Source organism: Benincasa hispida, chromosome 5 (assembly GCF_009727055.1).
Source record: "Benincasa hispida cultivar B227 chromosome 5, ASM972705v1, whole genome shotgun sequence".
Classification (NCBI taxonomy): Eukaryota; Viridiplantae; Streptophyta; class Magnoliopsida; order Cucurbitales; family Cucurbitaceae; genus Benincasa; species Benincasa hispida.
Window position 1 is genome coordinate 36,179,243 of NC_052353.1, and position 27,174 is coordinate 36,206,416.

The following is a 27,174-nucleotide window of genomic DNA, read 5'->3' on the forward strand; positions in this document are numbered from 1 at the left end:
CTAAGATACTTGAGGATATTTTTAACGACAGTCTAATGATCATATCCTTGATTAGACTGATATCTGCTGACTATTCCCACTGCATAGCATATGTCAGATCATATACATAACATCGCATACATCAGACTGCCAACTATTGATGCATAGAGAATACGTCTCATATCCTTAAATTCTTGAGGTGTCTTAGGAAACTGTTGCTTTGACAGATGAATTTCATGCTTAAAAGGTAACAAACCCCTCTTGGAATTCTGCGTCTTATATCTAGACAACATCTCATCTATATACGATGTTTGAGACAGGGCTAATGTTTTGTTCTTGCTATTCCAAATGATTTGGATTCCAAGAACATATTGAGCCTCTCCTAAATATTTCATTTGGAATTGGATTACTAGTCATTGCTTAATGTCAGTTGGGAATCCTACATCACTCCCAATGAGTAGGATGTCATCAACATACAACACTAGGAAGGCTACAGTAGTTTTGAAAATTTTCTTGTAGACACAAGGTTCGTCAATATTTTGTTCAAAGCCATAGGATTTGATTGCAGTATCAAATCTTATATTCCAAGACCTAGATGCTTGTTTTAACCCATAAATGGGTCATTTAAGCTCGCAAACCTTTTTCTCTTGACCCTGTTCATGAACCCTTCTGGTTGAGCCATATAGATACTCTCTTCTAGATTGCCATTTAAAAATGTTGTCATGACATCCATTTGCCAAATTTTATAACCATAAAACATGGTAATGGACAAGAGTATTCTAATCGACCTTAGCATGGCAATAGAGGAGAAGGTTTATTCATAGTCTACCCCTCTCTCTAGGTATAACCATTTACCATTAGTCGAGCCTTAAAGATGTGTACCTTACTGACTTGGTCTCGTTTCCTTTTGAAGATCCATTTACAACCAATAAGTTTACCCCTCCAGCTGATCTACAAATTGCCAAACCAAATTGAAGTAAATAGACTCCATTTTGAGGTCCATGAATTTGATCTACTAGTCTTGGTCTACATCATTCATTGCTTGCTCACAGGTTAATGGATCCTTAATGCCATCATCGGGTATGACGACTTGAGTTTTTGTTAAACCCAAATTACAGGGGCTGATGTACAGCCCTCCCACTACATTGAGGCATTGCACTCTCAACTCTTGAGAAGAATGTGATTGACCAGATTTAGCAACTTCAACTCTTATTGGTTTATTAGTAGTTTCTTTGGAAATTTCACTCAATATTAGTTTACTGTGAGATTGATGATCTCTCATATGGTCTTACTCTAGGAATGTAGCATTTCTCGACATAAACACTTTGTTATCTTGAGGATCATAAAATAGACCACGTTTCATTTCTTTGGGGTATCCTACGAATAGGCACAAGTTTTAAAGGCATTCCAATTTTTTTGGGTTTTGCACCAATACATGTGCAGGGCATCCCCAAATTCTAAAGTGACGTAAACTACCTTTACGCCCTCTCCACAGCTCATGGTATTTTAGAAACACTCTTTTGGAAGGAACCATGTTCAAAATATGCACAGCAGTCTATTACATATCCTCAAAATGAATCAGGCAATTGAGCATAGCTCATCATTAAACGAACCATATCTAACAAGGTTCTATTTCTCCTTTTTGATACACCATTCTGTTGAGGTATACTGGATGCTAAGAGCTGAGATTTGATTCAATGTTCTATCAAATAGTCAAAAAATTTCAAGTCCATATACTCTCCACCTCGATTTGATCGAAGTGTTTTAATTGTTTTACCTAACTGGTTCTCAACCTTTCCCTGATACTCCTTGAACTTTGCAATAGCTTCAGACTTGTGATGCATTAGGTAAACATATTCATACCTTGAATAATCATCAATAAAGCTAATGAAATATTCATACACTCTTCGTGCTTTGACATTCATTGGGCCAAAAGATCTGAATGCATGAGTTTTAAGGGTTCTTTGGCTCTAAGACCTTTTCTAATAAAAGATCTTGTGGTTATCTTAACCTCAAGACAGGACTCACATGAAGGTAAGGAGTTGTCTTCTAACAAACTTAGGAGTGCACTCTTGACCAACCACCCAATCCTACTGAGATTAATATAGCCAAGTCTCAAATGTCAAAGATAGGTATTAGGAGAAACATTTTGCCTTTTATTTTGAGTTTAAGGTGTTTTAAACATCTCAACATTTAAAATAGCTTTTTCTTTGGTTGGTCATAACACATATAAGTTGTTTCCAAGTTTTGCAGAACAAACTTGAACACCTCTTGAGCTAACAAACACTTAACTTTGAAAGATATTTTGTACATGTATTCTACAAACAAGTGATAGATATTAGATTCCTTCTCATATTACGAACTAAAAGTACATTGTAAAAAAATGAAGCTATCTCCAAAAAAATTTTTTAAGTCTCCTACTACTTGAGCTGAGACGACCTCTCCCATTCTAATTTTGAGAGTTCTCTTGCCTTCTTCAAGTTGTCGCCAGGAACTAGTTTCCTGAAAAGAAATACAAACAGGGTTAGTGGTCCCCAAATCTAGTATCTAGGTGGAGTTATCATTCTCCACTAAACATTTTTCAATAACGAGTAAATCATATTTACCTTATTTTGTTTTCTCAGCTTTCTTCTCAGCAAGGTATTTTGGGTAGTTTCATTTCCATTGCCTGTCTTTGTTGTAGTGGAAACACTTTCATTTATCTACAACTTTTCCCTTGCTTTTGTGGGTTGCAAGAGCCTTACCTTTCCCTTTACCCTTCTTTTTTCATTTTAATACTCTTATTCTTTAAAGTGGAAGGTTCAAACTTAGTTCTTGAGGATAATCCTTTTTGGAACTTCTTTGAGGAAGCAATATTTTCTTCCCCCTTATTGTCTTTTGGTCTTCATAAGAGATTAGTATGTCTAGAGCTTGTTCAACAGAACAGTCAGATTGTACTGAATCTTGTTCATCATCATATTTGTGCATAATTGTAGGAAACTCTTCAGAAAAGATTCCATGATGAAACTGATCAGCCTTTTCTCATCAATGACAACACAATTTACCTCCACTATATTGAAGTGGACCATCATATCTAGAACATGTTCTCTAACAATGGTTCCTTCCTTCATGTCGGAGTTGTAAACATATTTGAGAGCATCGTGCCTGACAGATAAGGATAGTTATCCAAACACTGCCTGTAATGAATCCATGATCCCCTTAGCGGTGACCATGCTCTCGTGTTTCTTAGCCAGAAAATCAAATATGCTCGCTAAGGTATAGATTCAGGCTTTATTATTGGCCCTAATCCATCTGTCGTAGGATTATCAAACATTTTGGTTTGTTGATAAACCAAGATTTGGAGGACATTCCTCTACTAGGACGAACCTAAGATCATCGATTACCAATATCGTGTTTAAATTCGATTTCCATGTTGCATAGTTGTCTCCATTTAAGTTTTCATAAACGAGTAGTTGAACTAAAGAGCTAGACATGCTGAAAATAAACAAGTTCAATTAGTGAATTGTTATTAAATCCAATAGATTTTAGCAAAAGTAATAATGTATTCATGTGATTTATTAATTTTGCAACGATACTTTAGTGAGTCAGAATAACTGTCACCGAGGGGCAGTCAATTACTTCTTTACTGAACCAGGACATTCTTGTCTACATATTAATACCAGAATAACACTTATTCCTATAACATTTAGTTATTGCTTGTTTGGTCAAGAACTTACTAACACTTAGTAATACTTGTAAGTGTAACCCTCCATTTTCAAATCCAAGAGATCGGTCCCAACAAGCTACCAAATGTAAAGACAATGCTAAAAATGGACCTAAATCACATTCCGTGAATCGAAAGGGGAAGCCTACTCATCCATCAGCTCCTCTCGTAGATCGGTGCGGTTTTACGAAGCGTCTAAGCACAGTTCACTCGCGTTGATCAATGGTCTCTTCATTTCTGATGTTTACGTTGTTTCAAACCCCATGTCACGACCCTCCGAATGGGTGGTTGCTTTAGGACGACACGCAAGTGGAGCATAGGAATCTCATGGTGCAACCTAATAAAGGAGACCATAAGATGTGTTGACACATTTCCTCCGACCACTTACTAACTATTCACCTTGTTATTGACCCATGCAAACACTTTCCGAATAGAGGCCATACCTAGTGCAACACTAAGTCGAGCATGGATCTCACGGTGTGAACTCTTAGGGACGTGAGAGCTAAAAGCCATTGTTTTCACACTAAAGTGTTCTAGACGGTTTAGGTATATTTTTACTTATGTGTATTCTGTCTAATTAAATAAAACCTAAGCCTAGGTGTTTATCAAAGTATAACTTTTATACTAGATTTAACCTACGATATATAAGTGATAAACTCTTTTAACCCTCACATTACTCACGCATGCTCATAGAATCAGGTTTAACATAACTTAGATACCGGCTCGATCCCTAGGTAGTAGGTGTTTCGTAAACAATCACGTTAAGTACCTCCAGCCTTAGACAAGATATTGTGGGTGAGTTTTGTTGTAACCTTAGTTTTACAAGTTATCAACCTATTTTAACTATGAAAACAAGTTGTGATTATTAACCCTATGTGAGCATGCAATTATCTTTGTTATAGATTTTAAAAGTCTAATTCATTTTATGAAACTTATAACTTAGACAAAATCCATAACATACATCAAACATTTCATAAATTAATATAACAACTTATATTAATTCTCATGAAATCCTACACATGCATGCTATATATTATAGCACTTACAACATACTTTCAATGCATGAAACATGCTTATCCTATGATGGGATTTTACATCTATATGGCACACTTTATGTACAAAAAAATTACATCTAATTAAAACATACATTCACAATGCATAATTAATTAAACACATTAAAGTGAATCTGTATTGGCCTATGCTATCAAACATGCTTGAACCGTTTTTGAACACTTTGAATCGACCCGTTTCTGAAGTATCGTTGCAATAAGAATAATGATGGGTACATTATTACTTTTGCTAAACAAGTTTGGATTAAAAAGGTTTATAACAATTCACTAATAGAATTTGTTTATATTTTCAGCATGACTAGCTAACTCATTAGTATAATTACTTGCTTCTGAGAAACTTAATGGAGACAATTATGCTACATGAAAATCAAACTTGAATATAATACTGGTAATCGATGATCTTAGGTTTGTTTTAACTAGGGAATTTTCTCCAAACCCTGGCTCAAATGCAAACCGAACTGTTTGGGATGCATATGACAAGTGATCAAGGGCAAATGAAAAAGCCAGAGTCTACATTCTTGCTAGCATATCTGAAGTCTTGGCTAAGAAACATGATGGTATGCATACCACTAAAGAGATTATGGAACCTTTGTGGGGGATGTTTAGACAACCGTCCTTCTCCCTTAGACATGATGTCACACCCCGCCCCCAGACCACCTTCTCAGCCTGGAAGAGGGATGCGACTGCAGCAGTTATCAACCCTTGAGCTGACACTTACTGCCTAATGATTCTTGCGGAATAACTTTAATACCATACTATAACTTATACACAGCGGAATGATTAAGTCAAGGAGATAAACTATAATAGATTAAGTTGGCCCATCTTTTATTACGATAGTGATATAACGTTTATACAACTTAAGGATTTAACAACAAAGTTTACAACGACAACCGTAAAAACTCTCCGGAAGTGTAATCGGGGCACGTGGCAGACCTTGACCTTAGCAACACCCTGGAACTCCTCATCTTCCGCTACCTAGGGGGAGGGGATTAAGAAAACATTTTGAAAAGTGTGAGCGAAGCCCAGTGAGTGGTTCTTTTAAGATGAAATTCACTTTGAAAATCATCATTTTTGGGAAATCAATCACATAATAATAATCACAGTGTACCCATGCATGATCATGGATTTATTCATGCAATGATTAACCTTTATTCCAAAATTCTACACATGGCATGCATATCATATCATCAATCAATGCAATCACCTATGGAAACCTTTCTATGACCCCAATTCCCGCCAATGTGCACATCGACCATTTTATTTATCCCGCTAGTCATGCTTACGTACTTGACCATATTTCCCATCAGTCGTCACCGACTATTATTTCCCGTCGACCGAAGCCGACCAATTTTTCCCACCAAGCACCTTTTGTTAAGCATGCTAACCACATCTCGAGCATAATCTCAGTTTCCACAGTCACACACAAACAATATCATGGCAATCATCCTATCACTAAAAGCATGTATTTTGTATCTACAAATGCATATATTCCAATATCAGAGTATAAAGCTAAGTGAATACTCATAATATGCATTTACTATCAACACTGTATAAACACACAATATTCTTTATTTATCAAAGCAACATAACACTCACGATATATCGGAACTATAACGCTATAACACTCACACACTATGTTAATGATCAAAGCTATAACGCTCACAATATTATCGAAACTATAACGCTATAACATTCACACTATGTGTTAATTATCAAAGCTATAACACTCACGATATATCGGAACTATAATGCTATAACAGTCACACTATGTGTTAATGATCAAAGCTATAACACTCACCTTAGTTGCTTAGAAGCCTTTCTAATAGTTCCCTTTTCTACCTCAGGCTCCCTTTTTACCCCTAGAATCCAGATCCAACTTACAGCTTAGATTACTCATAGTTCTAAACTTTATTTTAAGATACTTCCTTCTACAAAACTATTCTAAAATGTCTCAAGAAGCTTACCATAAAATCTTAGATCATAACTCTTCATGATTTAGCCGGAATCATCCAAAAATCAAGACTGGCCCAGCTTACCCGATAGCTCGACCCCTCTGTCTTTTCTCATTCTCCAACCAAATTCCTTAGAGCTTCTTCTCCAACAGCCTCACCATAAACACTAGACTCTCTTATCTTTCAGATTGCTTTGGAATTACATCAAATGTTCGAGTAGATTGGGAGATCTCAAGTTGATGCATTCTCCTCCACCCTCACTATCCAATGCACTCCACTCTCCCCCTCTTTTTATGAATTTTATGATTTGTGATTTGAAAATGAAATCCCAAAGGCTCTATTTATAGGCGTCCAAACCTCCTATGGTGTTGACACCATCTATTTGGTTGCATGGCCAAATGTTTAATCATCTCTTTATCAACATAAGCCGACTTCACCTTGGTTCAATGTGTTCTTCCCAAACGCATCTAACACAATTTCTTAGGGTTTAAGAATTTCTCTTAATCAGACACCTAAATTTTAATTGACGTTTGCCCTTACGTCTTTAAGCTTTGTTTGTATTCAATTTAGGGTTTTCAATTCATAATCTATAAGATCATGGTCAAATTCAACGCATAAATGCCCGGCCGTTCGATGCACAGGGGTTTCCTTCGATCGTGGGGCGTTGACGTTCGAATCGAGGCGTTCAGGCTGCTCTCACTCTCTCCGCTCTCCTGCTCTCTCCACTTTCTCGCTGGTCTCACTCTTTCCATTCTCGCTCTCTTCCACTTTCTCACTCACAATCTCGCTCTCTCCACTTCCGCTCTCTCTAACTTCCTCGCTCAAACTCTTGCTCTTCTCCAATCTCGCTCTCTCTCCCATTCTCTCGCTCAAATCAATCTCACTCTCTCCCATTCTCTCGCTCAAATCAATCTCGCTCTCTCTCATTCTCTCACTGCCTCCACTCTCGCTGGTGTCGCTCTCTCCACTCTCATTCTTTCTAATCTCATTAGCTACTGTGAATATGGTTTATCTTCGTGCAACTTCCACACGAATTTTCCTAAATAATTTTCTATATTTTCCTCAGTTCTTCAATCCTTTCTTCACTATTCAGGATTTAAGTCTTCAAGGTTTTCCCTTCTTTTTATCCTTTTAGGGTCCTCTCTACTCGTACTCCAGGATCAAATATGGTTATCGTAACTATAATACCTAACCATTATAGTTTACATTCACTCTTACTAATTAATGATCCACAGAAGGTGACAATTATTACAGTTATTATGACAATTGTAAAATTATTAGATTATTTACATAACATAGGATTTAACTTTCTCCTAATTAACCCTTTAATCACTTACTTAAGTAGGAAAATGGAGATCCAGGTTTCACACATGATGCCATCAAATACGTTTATAACATTTGTATGAAAGAAGAGATCTTGGTTAGAGAACACGTTCTAGACACGATGGTCCATTTTAATGTGGCAGAAGTAAACGAAGCTATCATTGATGAAAAGAGCCAAGTCAGTTTTATTCAAAAGTCTCTTCTGAAGATCTTCTTATAGTTTCACACAAATGCGATGATGAACAAGATAGAATATAACTTGACTACTCTTTTCAATGAGCTTCAAACTTATCAGTCCTTCTTGAAATCTAAGGGAGAGAAAGTAGAGCTAAATGTTACCACCAGGAATAAAGTCTACAGAGGATGGTCCTCTAGGACAAAGTCTGATCCTTCTTCTTCTAAGAACAAGTGTGTTCCAATGAAAAAAAAGGTAAGAGGAAAGGAAAGACTCCTACTAGCCACAAAGGCAAGGCTGAAGTTGTAGATAAAGGAAAATGTTTCTACTACAACAAGAACGAGCACTGGAAAAGAAACTGTCCAAAGTAACTTGCGAAGAAGAAAGCCGAAAAAGCAAAACAAGGAAACTAATTTCTGAAGCATACTTGTAGAAGGCGAGATAACTCTCAGGGTTGTGAATAGGAGAGGTTGTCTCATCAAAATTAGTGGGAGTTTTTGAAGTTGTTATTTGACGATAGATTCATTATATTAGATAATGCACTTTTCGTATCTGAAATGAAAAGAATTATATCTATCTCTTGTTAGAATAATTGTATACGGTATCTTTTGACATAAATGAGATGTTCATTAGCAAAAGAAGAATTCTTATTTGTTATACTAGAAAATAACTAATATGTTAAAACCAAACCAAAGCAAAGTCTATTTTAAATATCGAGATGTTAAAACGGCTGAAACGAAAAACAAAAGGCAAAAAGATTCTTCAAGTGTATATCTATAGCACTTAATACTTGGTCATATTAATCTCAATAGGATTGAGAGATTGTTTAAAAGTGGTCATCTAAGCCAATTAGAAGACAACTTCTTACCTCTGTGTGAGTCTTGCCTTGAGGGTAAAATGCTTAAAAGATTTTTTTTTTTTTTTGGAAAAGGTCTTAGAGCCAAGGAACCCTTAAAACTCATGCATTCAGACCTCTGTGGACCAATGAATATTAAATCATGAAGAGGGTATGAATATTTCATCAGTTTTATAGTTGATTATTCAAGGTACGGTTATGGTTACCTAATTCATCATAAGTACAAAGCACTTGAAAAGTTCAAGGTGTATAAGACTGAAGTTGAGAATTTGTTAGGTAAAATGATTAAGGCATTATGATCAGATTGAGGTGGAGAGTATCTAGACCTGAGATTCCAAGACTATTTGATAGAACATGGAATCCAGTTGCAACTCTATACATCTGGCACCTCAGTAGAACGGTGTATCGGGAAGAAGAAACATAACCCTGTTAGACATCGTTTGGTTGATAAATAAGATATCCTCAGTTGCCCAATTTGTTTTGGGGATACGCAGTAGAGGCTGTTGTATACATTTTTCTTTTTAACATAGTTTCCATTAAGAGTGTTTCTGAAACTTCATATGAGTCATGAAGAGGTCGTAAAATTTGTTTACGACACGTAAAGGTTGTTTATGTTATTTCAAAATTTTGCGACGACCGACACATGTGTTGGTGAAAAACCCTAAAGAATTGAAACGTTGTTCAAAAGTATGCCTATTTCTAGGCTACCAAAAAGTTGAATACTTCTTCAATCGTGAAGAAAATAAAGTATTTGTATCAACAAATTCTATTTTTCTCGAAGAAGACCATGTGAGAGATCATCAACCTTATGATAAGCAAGTATTTTGTCAAGTTTCCATAGGTGTTATAGAAAAACAACCAGATTTGTGGATTAAGCTGGTCATACAATAAGAGTTGTTAGAACTAGTCAGATGCCTCTTTCTCAAGAGTTGAAAGTGTCTCGACGTAGTGTGACGGTTGTGTGACAGCTTGGCCGTAACATGGGTTTAGTAGAAACTCATGTCATCAATACTTGATGGGGCATCAAGAATCAATTGATTTACAATTAGGCAATGAATGATCAAAGGAACAATGTCCTAACACACCTCAAGGAATTAAGGATATGTGACGCATTCCCTATGCATCAGTAGTTGAGAGTTTGATGTATGCCATGTTGTGTACACACCCAAACATATGCTATACAGTTGGAATAGTCAATAGGTTTCAGTCCAATCTTGAATATGATCATTGGATTGTCATTAAGATTATCCTCAAGTATCTTTAGAGAACGAGGGATTATATGCTTGTGTATAGTGCTAAGGATCTGATCCTTAAAGAATACACTGACTCTGATTTCCAGACCGATATAGATTCGAGGAAATCAACTTTGGGATCAATGCTCACTCTAAATGGAGGAGTATAAAGAAAAATTGCATTGTTGACTCCACCATGGAAGTGGAACAGGTCAACTAGTGAGTCTAGAACTACTAATGTATAATCTAGGGCAAGTTGGAGAAAAACAATTGGTATGTGATGCTCTACTTTATTGTATTCTTTCTTTAAAACCTCAATATTTTGTATATATATTTGTTACCACATGAGTTTTAGTCCAAGTGGGAGTATGTTGGGTTTTATGTCCTAAAACTCATGGTTTATAAATGTTTAACATATTCTATTACTAATAGAGATCTTACTAAGGTTTACTCAATAAAGTTGTTATTCTAGAGATATAAAAGTGGATCAAGTTCGAGTAAATAGCCTAAATGGTCTATAGTATATGGATAAGGCTGGGTATCTTATTTTAGAGACATTATTGGATACGATCCACTTTGTATTTAGTACGAATGATGTGATCCTGAATCGTTCATGTGGAGACATGCGAGTGGGGACATCCTATGCAAAGAGTTTGTATAAGATTGGATCAAGAAATAAGCCACCCTTACTTTATAACACTGTTTATTGTTTAAAGACTGACTATTTCAAATATGATGACCTAGGTAACTTGACCTTAATTCTGAACTAACAATGAACTTTTATTTGTCTGGGATTATCCTTAGATCTCCATGGGTAAGGGGGCTCCTCAACGGCAACTCAATATGCCTCCTATTTCAAGGGTAAAACCAGGTAGATATCTAAGAACATAGGGTGCAAGACGGAATTCACACCTACCTACTTCTAGGGATAGTAGAGAGGTTGTTCCTTTAAGTGCTGACTTCAAGTCTTGAACAAGGGGCCTCACCCTCTCATTGGCTTGTGACGGGCTCGATTTAGTGATTGGATCACAACCCAATTTTTCATTAGAGAATCAATGGAGCATAAGGAAGAAGAGTTGATTATGGGGGTAAAACGGATACTTGACCCAGTCATAATTACGAATGACGTGTGAAGGATCGACTTACTGATGATGGTTATATCGAGTGGACAAAAATACATTTACAATGAGAAGAGTGCAACTATTATGCTATAGTGGAGTGTCCTGATAGTTAATGAATGTTGATTAATTAGGTTAAAGAATTTAGCTAGTTAATCTCAGATCGTTGGAGCTCGTGATCTGTAGGTCCATTAGATCCCTCTACTTGCTCATCTCGGACTAAACCTTAGAACAGTGTGACGAACGAATTAAAAGTTTTCAAATTCTTTTTTTTTTTTTTTTTTGGAGTAAAGTGTTAAATATATCTGATATATTTAATCTAATGTTTAATTATGAATTAAACATACAGAGAGAGAGAAAAATATATTTGAATAAGATTTAAATATCGAACCTTTTTAAATACGAGTTCAAAAGCAGTCAATTAGGATTGATCGAGATTACTGTGATTTTAATATTAAATTAATTAAATTGATTAATCAATTTTTTAAATTAGTTTTAAATTAAAAAGGTCAAAATTGGATTGAAAGTCAAAATTGTTGACTAGGTCAAAATTGAATAAAAATCAAAATTGAGATAAAGTCAAAATATTGACTACAAACTTTGAGAGTCAAATTTTGACCTTTTGACCATTTGACCAAGTTAATGGAAAAATCCAAGATTGATTTAGTGGGAAAATTCTTTTTTCATAAAGTTCATTAAAATATTATTGTTAAGTGTTCACCCCACTTGAAGACATTAATCCCACTAAGAGTTAATGGAATTTTGAGTGTCGAATTTTCATTAACTCAAAAATTGCATGATTCCCATGTATTTGCCTATACATAGAATAGTTCTATGAAATTTATTCCTCTTAGCAAATGTGGAATTTCTTAAGATTTAAAGAATCTTAATCCAATTTTTTTCACTTACCAAATCCCACCATCCCGTTCTAAGACTGGAGAATAGTTGGAAAAACTCTCGTGGTGGTCTACGAACCGATCGTGAGAAAGATTCATCATAACCATGGATTTTGGGCTACAAAGGTAGTATCTTCTTACCCTAATTTGGTTTTATGAGAATGCATGCTTATTTCCTTTTAATTAACAAAAATAGAGTACTTAAGATCTAAATTGCTTCTGTTTCTTAATAGTTAACTCCTTCAATTTAAGCATGACAACAGGCGAGAAAGTTTCTTCATAGTCCACTCCCTCAACTTGGGTACCCTTTGCCACTAATCTAGCCTTAAAGGTTTGCACCTTACCATCTACACCTCTCTTTTTCTTGTAGATCCATTTACATCCTATGGGTTATACCCCTTCAGGTTGATCTACAAGTGACCAGACATAGTTGAGGTACATAGACTTCATTTCTTGATTCATGGCTTTCATCCATTCATCTTTGTTCATATCAACGCCATTGCCTACTTATAGGTTTATGAATCATCGATGTCATCATCTGGTATGACATTGTGATTTTCTGTTAAACCTAAATAATGAGCAGGTTCGGTTATAACCTTCCCACTATGTCGAGGCTCCCTCAACTCTTATGGAGGATGTGTGTGACTAGATGAAGGAACATCAGCAACTCTTGGTGAAGTGTTTGGTTCTTTAGCAACCCTTGTTGAAGATTCAATAGATTCTTTGGAAAGCTCATCTAATATGATTTTACTTCTTGGTTTATGCTTCTTAATGTGGTCTTCCTCCAAGAAAGTAGCAATTGTCGATACAGATACTTTATTCTCTTTTGGATCATAAAAGAGACCACCTCTCATATCTTTTAAGTAGCTACAAAGAGGTACAACTTTGAACGTGGTTTTAGTTTCTTTAGGTTAGTCACGAGCACATGGGTCAAACAACCCAAATCCTAAGATTTCGTAAATGACTTTTACGACCTCTCTATAACTCAAAAGGTTTTCTAGAAACACTCTTTGATGAACCTGGTTCAATAGATAGGCTACAATCTCCACTGCATAACCCTAAAATGAGTTAGGTAAAGAGACATAACTCATCATCGACCGAGCCATGTCTAACAGGGTTCTATTTCTCCTTTCAGATACACCATTATGTTAAGGTCTACCTAGTGCTGAGAGTTTTGATGTGATTCCATGTTGTAGTTTTGGAATCCCATATAAATATACTCTACACCTTAATTAGATCGAAGTGTTTTGATCTTTTTACCTAATAAATTTTGAACTTCAGCATTGTACTCCTTGAACTTTTAAAATATATCAAACTTGTGTTATATTAGGTAAATATACTCATATATTGAATAATCATATGTAAAAGTGATGAAGTATTCAAACTTTCCTCTTGTTTTAACATTCATCAGACCACAAAGGTCTGAATGTACAAGTTCCAAAGGTTCTTTGACTCTGTGACCTTTTACAGTAAAAGGTCGTTTTGTCATTTTACCTTCTAGACAAGATTTACATACAAGCAAATAATTTTTTTCTAATTCTTTTAGAACTCCATTCTTGACTAATCTCTCAATCCTATTGAGATTTATGTGGCCCAGTCTCAGATGCCAAAGATGTGCATTTTCTTTTAGAGATACTTTAAATCTTTTGTTTTGTGTGGTTGCAGTGTTGAACATTTCAACGTTATGGAGCATTTTAGATGCTAACGGTCTTAGCACATATAATTTGTTTTCATTTATCGTTGAATAAATTAAATACCATTCTTTCAAACAAATGCTTTATCATAAACAAATGATATATTATTCCATCAAACAAAATACTAAAATTAAATTCCTTTTAAAATGAGGAACATAGTACATATTGTCTAACAATAAAAACTTTGAATAAAAAACAACTTTAGGCTTCTCACTACAACCGCCGATACGACCTGCCTCGTTCCAACCCACAGAGTCATGTCTTCAGCCTCCAACTGCTGTTTGGAACTAGTTTTCTGTAAAGAAGTGCAAACGTGGTTAGTGGCTCCTAAATCAAGTATCCAGGTAGAGCTATCATGTTCGACTAAACAAGTTTCTAAAACAAGTAAATCATATTTACCTTCTCTTTCCTTCTCCTTTTCGGTCAAGTACTTTGGGCATTACGTTTCCAGTGCCCATCCTGGTTGCAATGAAAATATGTTCCTTTTGTAACCTTGACATTTTTGTCCTTTTGGGCAGTAGTAGGTGGGGTAGCTTTATTCTTCCCCTTACGACCTTTCTTCTTCTTCTTCCACTTCTTAGAGTCAAAGCCAAAACGCATGGACTTAGTCCCAAAGGTAGAACCCCTGTGGAAATCTTTTGAGGAACTGACAACATTTGCCTCCTCATGTTGTCCTTTGACTTTCATCAAGAACTCGTAAGTATGCAGCTCGTTGAGAAGGGTGGTAAGATTGTATTCTATTTTGTTCATGACAATATTACTGCAAAATTGAAGGTAACTCTTCGGAAGAGCTTCTAGAATAAAGCTTACCTGGTTGGACTTGTCTATGACAGCCTTGTTCATCTCAGCCACACTGAAGTGGACTATTATATTAAAGACATGCTTTCACACAGACGATCCCCTTGTTCATTCAGGCGTGGAAGATGTACTTCCGAGCATCATACTTGAGATGTGTGGCCAATTGGCTGAACAACCCATGCAATGACTCTATGATCTCGTGTGCAGTGATCATGGGCTCATCCTTTTTTGCTAAGACTTCAGTCAAGCTTGCCAAAATATAGACCCTGGTTTTATTGTTGGCCTTAATCCATAGGTCATAGGCTTCATGAATGTTTCATGAAGTAGCGAGTCTAGAAATTAGAGGATAATCCTCTGTTAGGACGAATTTGAGGTCGTTGATTACCAAGACATATCGTTGGCCTTAATCCTCCGTTAGTTTTTCCCGATTAATTTATCGACGCCAAGTAAAGAAACAATAGTGCTAGTCATGATTTAGACGATGCTGATTCAAAACAAATTTTCTTTATTAGATATGCAAGAAAAATCTCATTTAATCCAATCAATTTAGCAAAATTCTAAATAATCCCTAAAACAATTTAATTTTGTAATGATACTTTAGTGATTTAGATTAAATGTCACTTCAGGGTATACATATATTCCTTCATTGAATTGAGACATTCTCAATTAAATATTACACCAGAGACTCTTATTCCTATAACATTTTAATTACCATTTGTTTGGTCAAGAATCATTAACACTTTAATGTTTTCTTGTAAGTGTAACCCTTCATTTTCAATCAGGATAGTCCCACCCCAATTAGTTTGCCTCAGAGAAGAACATAATTGGTGCAATTAACTATAGCGACCTTATCCATATATGGAGTTTTCTTTGTCCTTTTCCATGCAAACACCTTCCTAAGGGGGACGCTCCAAGGGCGCCACGAGGCCGAGCATGGAAAACATTGTAAACTAATGAAAGAGATCATAGGATGTGTTGACACACATCCTTCTCCCACTTACTATAAACACTCGCTTCATTCACCTTGATATTGATCCATGTAAATACCTTCCTAAGGGAATGTACGCCCATGACACCACAAGGTCGAGCATGGATCTCACGGTGTGAACTTTTAAGGAGAACATAGGTGGAAAAATTGACATATCATATATATCTCTTTTTTCTCCCACTAAGTGTTTTAGAACCTGGGGTTTATTAAATTAGATAAACTCGGCTAATTAATTTAATTAAGTCATAACTAATTTTCTCAATATAATATTTACATCAAATAGTTGGATATTATATGATATGATTTATTAAACATTTTAATAAATCAAGTTATTTATTACATGCTTATAAAATATTTGTCTAATTCACCTTCCAAGTCAATTTCCAGGTAGGGGTGTTTCGTTTTTGTCAACTTAAAAACCCTAGACTAGATAGAACCATCCTTAGACAAAGGTCCGTTATAGATAATTATTTTATAAAATTAATCTCTTATTAGTGAAATTAATCCTATTAAAAGGGAAAATAAAAGATTAACCTATTTCTAATCTCATTAGAAAAATCTAAAATAGGTCTATGTGAAATTAACTTTAAACCATTTAAAATTAATTTAACCTATGTTTGCATGCAACTTTGAATTATATATTTTAATTTCTAATTTATTAACTATATAACTCTTGTAAATTAATGAATAATAAAACCTATAACATGCATATTAATGACATTAAAAGGATATAACGATTATATTATCTAAGTAATGTCATGTTGCATGTATCTCCTTTTTCCTTAACAGTCATAATATAACACTTATATTAAACTATTAATGAAGTATATAGTAAGCATGCTTTTAATCATACATTAAAAGAAATAATATAACAATTACATTATATACATGCGTACTATATGATATATATCATGCATGTGCATACTTTAGGAATAATCTAAACTTTAAATAGAACATTTATATTTAAATATGATGCATGATCATTCTTAACCTATGATGGGATTTTAAATCTATATGACATATAATATGCAACATATAAATCATATAACTTAAACATACATCACATGCACATTAAACTTTATAAAAGTCATTAATAGACCGATATTTGGCACCCTAATTAAATAATTAATTTAATATAATCGAATTATATTAATTTAATATAAAAATACAACAAAAATAAGAGGAAACAACAGTTGCTGGCCTCGAACCGGGGAACTCCATATGCACGCGCGCCTGACTTCGAGAAGATGTAGCTTCGTGACACTAGGGCACAACGTTGCGACACTATGGAAAACTTGTGCCTTCCGTTTCTCATCATAGCATTGCGACCATTTAGAAATGCACTTTTGACATCCATCTGGAATAATTTAAATTTGTGGAGAAAGAGACTCCAAGAAGAAGACGAATGACCTCAAAACAGGCTACATGAGCAAAGGTCTCATCAAAGTCAACAGCTACCACCTAAGTATATCCCTGAGCAAAGAGCCGAGCTTTATTTCGAGTGACAGTGCCATGTTCATCTGATTTATTTTTAAAAACCCATTTAGTCCCAATAACTTCTGCTTGCTTCGATCGAGGAACCAATTCCCATACTTCATTTTGTTGAAACGGGCTTAACTCTTCTTCCATATCATTCATCTAGAACTCATCTTTCAACGCCTCATTAACGTTCTTAGGCTCAATGGGTGAAGTAAAACACACATTCACTATCATTTTAAGGTAATCAACCTTCTCCTTTTTGCGAGTACTAACACCTGTATCAAGCTCACTAATTATGTTGCTTAGAGGGTGATTCTTTTGGATACGACTACAAATAGGAATTACTTCACTTTCAAACATAGTCGAGTTAGGAATATCATTATTTCTTCAGAAGTCATCATAATGAATCATGGGGGACACAATGTCACTGACAACAAAAGCATCATGTATCACATTACATTGATCTTCATCTTTACCATGAAAATGATCTGAATTATGCAAATCATCTATAATTACATTAGTGGATTCCATCACACTTTGAGTGTGTTTATTGAACACACGATACACACGACTGTTAGAGGAATATCCAAGAAAAATGTCTTGATCAGACTTCGCATCCTATTTTTTTTTTCTCGAATCCCTATAAGCAAGGATATAATACACTTTTAAACACATGAAAATACTTGACATTTGGTGTGTGCCCTTTCCAAATTTCATAATCCGTGCTCATGGTGCCAGGATGAATAAAGATATGGTTGTGGATATGACATGTTGTATTTAAGGCTTCAATCTATAAGTGCAAAGGCATGTTCTTTGCATATAACATAGTTCTTTCCATTTCCTGAAAAGTTATATTTTTTCTTTTCACAACTTCATTTTGTTGAGGAGTTATAGGAGAGAAAATTCATGTTGAATGCTTTCAGTATTATAGAAAATTTCAAACTATGAATTCTCGAACTTCTTTCCATGATCTGACTTGATTCTTACAATTTATAACTCTTGTTCTCATTGAACTTGGCGACAAAGTGTCTAACAGAATTGAAATGGGTCGGATTTATCATCGAGAAATCACACCCAGAAGAAGCAGAAAAAATCATCAACACAAACAAAGGCATGACATTTACCTCCAAGGCTTTCCACCTACATGGGATCCATCAGATTCATATGAAAAAGCTCTAGCACACGCTTGGTAGTATAAGACGGAACTTTCTTGTGAGTAGTTGTAACCTGTCTTTCAGCTTGATAATCACCACAAATGACTTCACAGTGCCCAGACAGGGAAGGTATCTCTAAAATAACTTCTCTAGTAATAGCCCTTCTAATAGAATGAAGATTTACATGTCCTAAATACTTATGTCAAACATCAACATCATTACTTCGCACAATGCGACATACATGTATACTAGCATTAGAAGACCAGAGATAATAGTTATCTGATGAACACATACCTGTCATAATAGTCTTATCATCTGGAAACACCAGAAGGCATTTGGCTTTGGAGAAATTTACAGAAAGGCCTAGATCACATAGTTGACTTATGCTTATTAAGTTCATACAATCTTTCAACAAGAAAAATGTTTTCTAAAAAGGGACGACTAGGGTAAGAGAGCTGTCATTTTCGTAAAACCTTACCTGTTGCTCCATCTCCAAAGGTAACATGACCATAACCACCAGGTTGAATATTCTTAATAAAAGATCTTATACTTATCATATGTCTCGAGCAACCACTATCAAAATACTAGTCTTCTTTAGATGAATCTCAAAGAAAAGTAAAAGCAACATGACATTTGGCATCAGAAGAACAACTTTGTTTGACTCTTCACACCAGTTTGGGCTTCTAAAGATATCTCCCTGGAGAAGAGATCCAAGAGCAATTCCGCCAAGGTGAGTAACTCTGACGCCTCAATAATTTGTAACCAAAAGGTCCAATATGGCCTTGCTTTCCATAGTGGTGACAAATCCACTGTTTTTTAACTGACTAATCACGAACACCCAAGGGTCCTTGATTCAAACAAAGGATCAGACATCATAGTGTCTTTTGTTGGAACAAATCTTTTAAAGAGAGAAGATCCTCCTTTGCAGATATGCTTCTCTAATTTCCTAAATCCTCAATGCCTTGTTTATTAGAAATCTTTTTCCTTAAGGAATATTTTTTGTTCAGATCATCTATGTCAGAATTGAGCAGATGAACATATTTTGACATATTTTCAAGGTCACCCTTGGTGACTTGTAACTCTTTCTTAGGATCTGAAATGGTGCTTAGTATACGGTAGTTGTCGTCAATAAGTTGCTCAGTTATTTCCTTTTGAACATCTAAAGCTTTAGCGTCTTCAATCCACATTTGATAAATCTCTTCATAAGACAACTTTTCTTGAGTGGTAGAAGTTAAGATAGATAGAGGCTTTGAGTTAGGATCATCAGAACTGATTGTGATACAGTCTTCAGGATAATCGAAGGAAAGGCTCCTTACAAGAGCACGAACTTCTTAATCTGACTCATTACTTGAGTCAACTTCCTCATTGGAGAAGGTGGTTGAGAACCTCTTTCTCTGTCTTTTGAGAAAATTAGGACATTCTGCTTGAAAATTTCCAAACTCTTCACATTCCTAACATCTGAAGTTTCTTTTGCGAGAGCCTTGTCCACTACTGCCTCCTTTGTCATTCTCATTTAGCTTGTTCATCTGATTAGCCTGCCTTGGGACATAATTGATGTTCGTGTTACTCATGGATTTGGCATGTGGGGGAACATACGGGCCTCGAAATGGTATGCTTGTCCGAACGTTTAAGGGCTTGCCAAACTACTTTGCCACAAGAGATATAGATTCTGCAATATTTTCATTAGAATCTTTGGCTTTAATTATTGTGCTGTCATCATCCATGGAAGATTAGAGAGCAATTCCATTGACCTTATTTTTCCATTTTTTCACCTATGGTCATTTCAAACGTTCAAAGAGAGTTGAACAACTCATCAATTTTCATGGTACTGATATCTTACGCTTCTTCTATAGTTGTAACCTTCATATTATACCTTTTAGGAAGAGAGCGAAGAACTTTACGAACCAGTTTCTCTTCAGAAATATTTTCTCTAAGAGGAAAGGATTCATTTATAATATCAAGGAGATGAACATTAAACTCAAACAAAGTCTCATCATCATGCATTTTAAAAGATTCAAATTTTGTTGTAGGAAGCTACAACCTTGACATCTTTACTTTAGTCGTTCCCTCATGAGCCATAACAAGAATCTCACATGCTTCTTGGGTAGTAACGTGTTGATTAACCTAAAAATATTCTGATCAACACCATTGAAGATAGCATTCAATGCTCGTGAGTTCTCAAGCGAGGCTTGGTCTTCTTCAGTCATGTCCTTCTTAGGTTTTTTAGTAACAACACGATCTTTGCCAGTTACTCTTAGGTGTGTCCAACCATTAAGAACTACCTTCCAAGATTTACTGTCTATGGACTTAAGAAAAGCAGTCATACGAACCTTCCAATAAGAGTAGTTTGTCCCATCAAGGACTGGTGGTCGAGATGTAGATCCACCTTTTTTGATCGACTCCATTGAGAACTCAGTAAAAGGCATAAACCAACTCTGATACCAATTGAAATAAAAGGTGAATCACAATGATGTCACAAGCTAGGAAATATGTTATAGACAAGGATAAAAACAACAGGAAGAGAGATAAAAGAGAAGGAATATAGAGAATTGTTAACCTAGTTCGATGTAACTATACCTACGTCAGGTTGACTCTCAACCTAGGTGAAAAGAAATCTACTAGTATGTAATTTAGTTTTACATCACACACTTCAACTAAAATTACATAAAATCAACTTACACATAACTGGATTATTAGTGAGCAAGTTAGGCTCTCTCTAACACAAATGCTGCTTTAAATGAGTATTTAGATTTAGGACCTGCCAAATGAATAACCACTCACATGGTGTCTTGAACAACTCTACTAACAAACTACTTGAACAAATCAAACTTCACAGAAAACTACTATTCTTCTTCATAAAGATAGCCCACCGTACAATATCAAAATCTTTAAACAAAACTTTTTCGAAAGAATAACATTGATAAAGGCAAAAGACGGCTTACCCTAGAAATACCAAAACCAACCAATAAATACAAGTCATACAAGGAAAAGAGACCAACATCAACGATAAGAATAAAAGAAAAAGATCTCCTTAACAAATCTGTCATCAAGAAGGAAAGAATAACTCAACCATGTCAGAGACAAGATATCCAACTAAATAAAAGAAAATATTATCCACCAACCTCAGCAATAATAAACTGAACTAAATAACTAAGAAAAATTGAAGCCCTCAATTTGATGGTACCTTTTTGCACCTAGGTTTTGTATTGAACAACAAAACCATTAGTATTATATTTGGTCCAAACACATTCACAACCAATAACATTCATATGAAGTGACCTAGGTGTTAGAGTAGAAGGTAACACCAAACTATTATAGAAAGTTCTTGAAGTATCTACATAAATAACTTAATGTAAATATTAGATAACTCTATATTTTATATAAAGAAGATTGTAACACTATATGAAAGTTAAAAAAAAAAAATCAAGAAAGGATTTCTTGACGCTTTTTTTTTTATCGTCGGCAAGGTCGTCGAGAGACCCCTATCCCAATGTAAAAAAAGTTCCTTCGCCAAGAAAATTTGATCTCGTGACGATTGCAATTGGGAGAAGATATGCGAAGCGAAAATGGTGGCATCAACATAAGTCACCTTTTTCGACGCCAAATTTTGGTTTATTCGTGTCGAGATAAATACTCTATGCCGATGCCACAAAGGATCAAATATATAAGAAAACCTTTCTCGATGCCAAATTCAAAAAATAAGTGTCGAGAGAGAATACATTCGCCAAAGCCAATTTAATTTGTTTTGTGTTGAGAAAGGCTTAAAATGTACTCTCTTTTTTTTGTTTTTTTTTTTTATGCCTTAAAATTTAGCGTCAGGGATGGATTTTATACAATTTTTTTTTAATTTACTTCAAAACAAACCTGTTAATTTTTTTAAGCAACAATTGAAAGCTGTTTGAGTTTCACAAATTTAAGTAAACAAACTAAAATAAACAATTTTTACCTATAATTTGTGTTCTTATATAACATCCAATTTAGTTTCCCAAAGTTAATTTACAATTACATAATATCTACAAAACATAAATCCCGAAATACCTACAAAATACAAATCTACAATGACATAATATCCACAAAACATATCTTGATTCTTCTCTACTTCTTTCCTTAAAGATAAACCCGGAGATACCTAAAATATACAAATTTAAATAGTTTCAATACTACTAAATAATTAATTTTATGCATCATTCGTTGAAACATTAATACAAAACTTAAACATAACTATGCATTTATCTATATACTAATCTTAAACTCAATATAAAATCTAACTTAAACTTAGTAACATTAGAAACTTTAAATAAAATCTAGAAACTCATCTCTCCTGCTCTCAACACACATCAAAACATAAAATTCAACTCAAACCAATTTCAAATCCAATACTTTACAAATACGTCAAAACTATGTTTGAATTTTGTTGAATATGGTACATTAGCCCTAAGGGCATATTTGTCTTTTCCCTTATGCCTACTAAAACTAGGGCTTCCCTAATTCTATTTAATCTGAGTTTGGGGTCTCTTGTATGTATGACATTAAAATAATAAAAACTTCTCTATCATATGTTTTTCTCCCTGAATTAGGGTTTTCAACGTAAACCTTGTGTTATCTCTTTTCTCCTTTACTTTCAATATGCTATTAGCGCATAAATTCAGTCATCGATGTGGTTGGTGATGGAGCAATAGCCGACCCAACTAATATGACCATAATTCAAGTAGCCGTGGATCGGTATCTCTGGACAATCATAAACCCTTCATCCGTCGGAGCCGCGGCAGCAGGTGTCGAGTGGGTTCGCTTCAGCGTCCGGGTCAGGTAAGATGATCGCGCACCTGTCCAGCAACCAGCTGCTCGAGTCCAAGCAGCTCTTATGCCAGCCATTCGTGATTCCTCCTGAATTGTCAGTCGTGCGTTCTCCCAAGCCATTCTCGCACCAGTCAGTCAGCCATCCTTCAACCGTTGCAGTACCTAGCCGTGTAGCTTCCAATAGCAGTGTCGAAGTGTTTAGGCAGTACCCGATGAAATCCTCTGACCAATTTTTTGGTTCCTTCCAACAACAGGGTTCCATCCCGAACATGTATCTGGTTCAGCCTCGGTATCGAGTGGGTGACTCTTTGGGGTGAGAATTCTATTCCCAGCTCCTATGAACAGAAACAGTCGAGATCATAGACCCATGAGGAACTTTAACAATAATTGGCAAGTCTCCAACAACAGATAGCAATTCTTGGGGCAAAACTGAATGGCCATGAGTCTTCTAATCTTCCAATCTATTCAGAAAACCCGGTAATAATGTTTCCTACTCTACCTATTGCTAATTTGTTAACTGTTACTTTGGGAAACTCTGTAGGAATGATCATAGGTGAGAAGTTGAATGGCCAAAACTACTTCTCTTGGTCCCAAACAATTAAAATGGTCCTTGAAGGGCACCATAGATTTGGGTAGTTAACAAGAGAAATACCACGACCGAGCCCTGGGGATCCCAAAGAGTGGGTCTAGAAGGCAAAAGATTCTTTACTTTTGTCGATGTTGATAAGTAGCATGGAACCTCAAATTGGGAAACCTCTGCTATATTCAGCTACTGCACGAGATATCTGGGATGCGGTCCGTAGGTCATATTCTAGAAGGCAGAATGCATCTCACCTGTATACTTTACGTAAACAGGTTCATGAATGCAAATAAGGGAGCATGGATGTAACGTCCTACTTCAACAGAATGTCTTTGTTATGGCAAGAAATGGATCTATGTCAGGAGATCATTTGGAACTGGCCACATGACGGAATTCAGTACTCAAAGATAGAAGAGGTTGATATTTCTTGCAGGGTTGCACCTCAAATTTGATACAGTTCGGAGTCGAATACTAGGGTAGAAACCAATACCGTCTCTCATGGAGGTCTATTTAGAGGTTCGATTAGAAGAGGATAGATCGAGTGCAATGAATGGGTCTAGGGTTACCACTATAGAGTCAACTGCCTTTGGGGTGAAATCCTCTGGATCTGATAGTGGCAAATAGAATAGCAAAACACCCCCAGTATGTGAGCATTGCAAAAAAATAGTGGCACATGAAGGAGTGCTGGAAACTGCATGGCCAACCTCCTAATGATAAACGTCGCCCTCCAAATGACAAGTCAAAATCTGGGCGTACTCTGGTGAGAAATCAATTGAGGGGGCAACATAACCTAAAACACAACCTCCAATGACCAACCCAGGTGATTCATGTACTATAGGGATCGGAACAGTTGCTCAATCAAGTAACCCTCAATCTTTTAGTTTCCTCATTGAGGGGAATGAGTTATGGATTCTAGATTCAGGAGCAACCGATCACTTGACTGGCTCATTGGATCGATTCCTCCCATATTATCCAACTGCTAGAAATGAAAGGGTTCATATTGCAGATATGTCTTCGCTCCTGTTGCTGGAAAAGGCAGATTGTCACCATTTCAGGGATTAATTCTACAAAATGTCCTACATGTGCCAAAACTTTTGTACAACTTGTTATCAATAAGTAAAATAACAAAACATTTGAACTGTAGAGTTGTCTTCTCACCAGATGCTACTTTGTTTCAGGACTTGAGCTCGGGGAAGACGATTGGCACTGTCTGATATGACAGGGGCCTCTATTTCCTTTCTGAAGATGCTTCCTCTAGGAATTTCTTTAGGACTAGTCTTTTATCTTCATTTAATATGTCTGAAAAAGATTATTTATTGTGGCAATTTCATCTTGGATATCCAAGTTTTCAATATATAAGATATTTGTTTCCCTATTTATTCCACAATGTGATATTTCTTCTTTGTCTTGTGATGTGTATACGTGCTAAATAGCCTCGTGTTTCTTTTGTCTCTCAGCCTTATAAACCTACCCAGCCTTTCCACTTGATCCACAGTGATGTTTGGGGCCCTTCAAACATCTCTACCTTGTCTGATAAACAATGGTTTCTCACATTCATCGATGATCATACCCAATTTACATGGGTATACCCCCTTGTTGATAAATCTGAGGTTCGTCTACCTTCCAACAATTCTATACCACTATCTTAACTCAGTTCAATACGAAGATTTTCATCCTTCAAAGTGACAATGGGCGTGAGCTTGTCAATCACACCCTCCGGGAATTCCTAACATCAAAAGGGATCATCCATCAAAACTCTTGTGCTTATACTCCGCAACAAAACGGGTGGCTGAACGAAAAAAATCGCCATCTTATTGAAGTTGTTCGTTCCTTGATGATTTCTACGTCTCTCTCATCATACCTATGGGGAGACGTTGTCCTCACTGCAACCCATCTCATTAATAGGATGCCTTCATGCGTTCTAAAGTTTCAAACACCCCTTGAGTGCTTTAAGAGTCTTGCCAGTCTACACGTCTTATCCCTGAAATTCCTCTGTGTGTGTTTGGGTATACAACTTTTGTTCACACTCATGGTTCTCACCTAACTAAGTTTTCCCTACGAACTCAAAAGTGTGTGTTTGTCGGGTATCCCCTTCATCAGTGAGGCTATAAATGTTTTCACCCACCTTCCAGAAAGTACTTTGTCACTATGGATGTCACATTCCCTGAAGATGAACCTTTCTTTCCCGTTAGTCATCTTCAAGGGGAGACTACGAGTGAAGAGACTAACAGTTCCACATACTCTATACCTATTAGCTTCAATCTTGAGCCTAGTTCTATTGTTCCTAAACCCAGTCTACCTAGTCACGAACTCATTCCTGAATTCAGCCTACCTAGTCCCGAACCTATCCTACCCAGTCCAAACCTATCTTTGATATTCCAGTGTTTGTCCTCTTCACTAGAAAAATGCCCTGAATAACATACTATAGGAAGAATCTCAGAAAGGAAACCTAGGAAATTCTTGTTGTTCCATCGGAGAGTGTCCAAGTATCGGAACCAGCTCAGGTTCAAGATCCTATTTTTTTAGAGAAGATTCTTGTAGAGAAGTCTGGGTGCATAAAAGATGGTGAGACGAATTCAGAGAAGGTTGAAATTACAGGAGGTAATGAGGTGCTGGAAGACTCTCAGGAAGAAGAAAAATTGTCTCAAAAGTTTAATACTGGAGAGAGGCCGACGAAAACTGGCAATTATGATACCACTCTTGATATGTCAATCGCTCTAAGGAAAGGGACCAGGTCATGTACAATATACCTTATGCACAGTTTTCTGACCTATAGTAATTTGTCTCTTATTTTTAAGGCTTTCACTACTCAACTAGATGCCCTGGCAATACCTACCAGTGTGCATGCAGCCACGGAGATTCTCGAGTGGAGAGCAGTCGTAATGGAAGAAATGAGAGCTCTTGAGGCGAACCAGACTTGGGATTTAGTGGCTCTCCCTAGAAGTCACAAGACAGTTGGTTGTCAATGGGTGTTCACAATGAATTATAAGTCTGACGGAACGCTCGAGAGATATAAAGCCAGGTTAATTGCTAAAGGGTTCACTCAAACGTATGAGATTGACTATCCATAAACTTTTTCCCCAATGGCTAAGCTCAACACGATCCGAGTTCTTCTGTTTGTTAGAGTGGATAAGGATTGACCTCTACATCAACTGGATGTTAAAAATGCCTTCCTGAATGGTGAGTTAAAAGAAGAGGTTTACATGAGTCCCCCTCCAAGTTTCGAAGTTAAATTTGGAAATAATGTCTGTAGACTTAGAAAGTCCTTATATTGGTTGAAACAGTCTCCGAGAGTGTGGTTTGATAGGTTCAAAGTGTTTGTTAAATCCCAAGGGTTTGTTCAAGGGCAAATCTCTTTCAGGGAAGATTGTTGTTTTGGT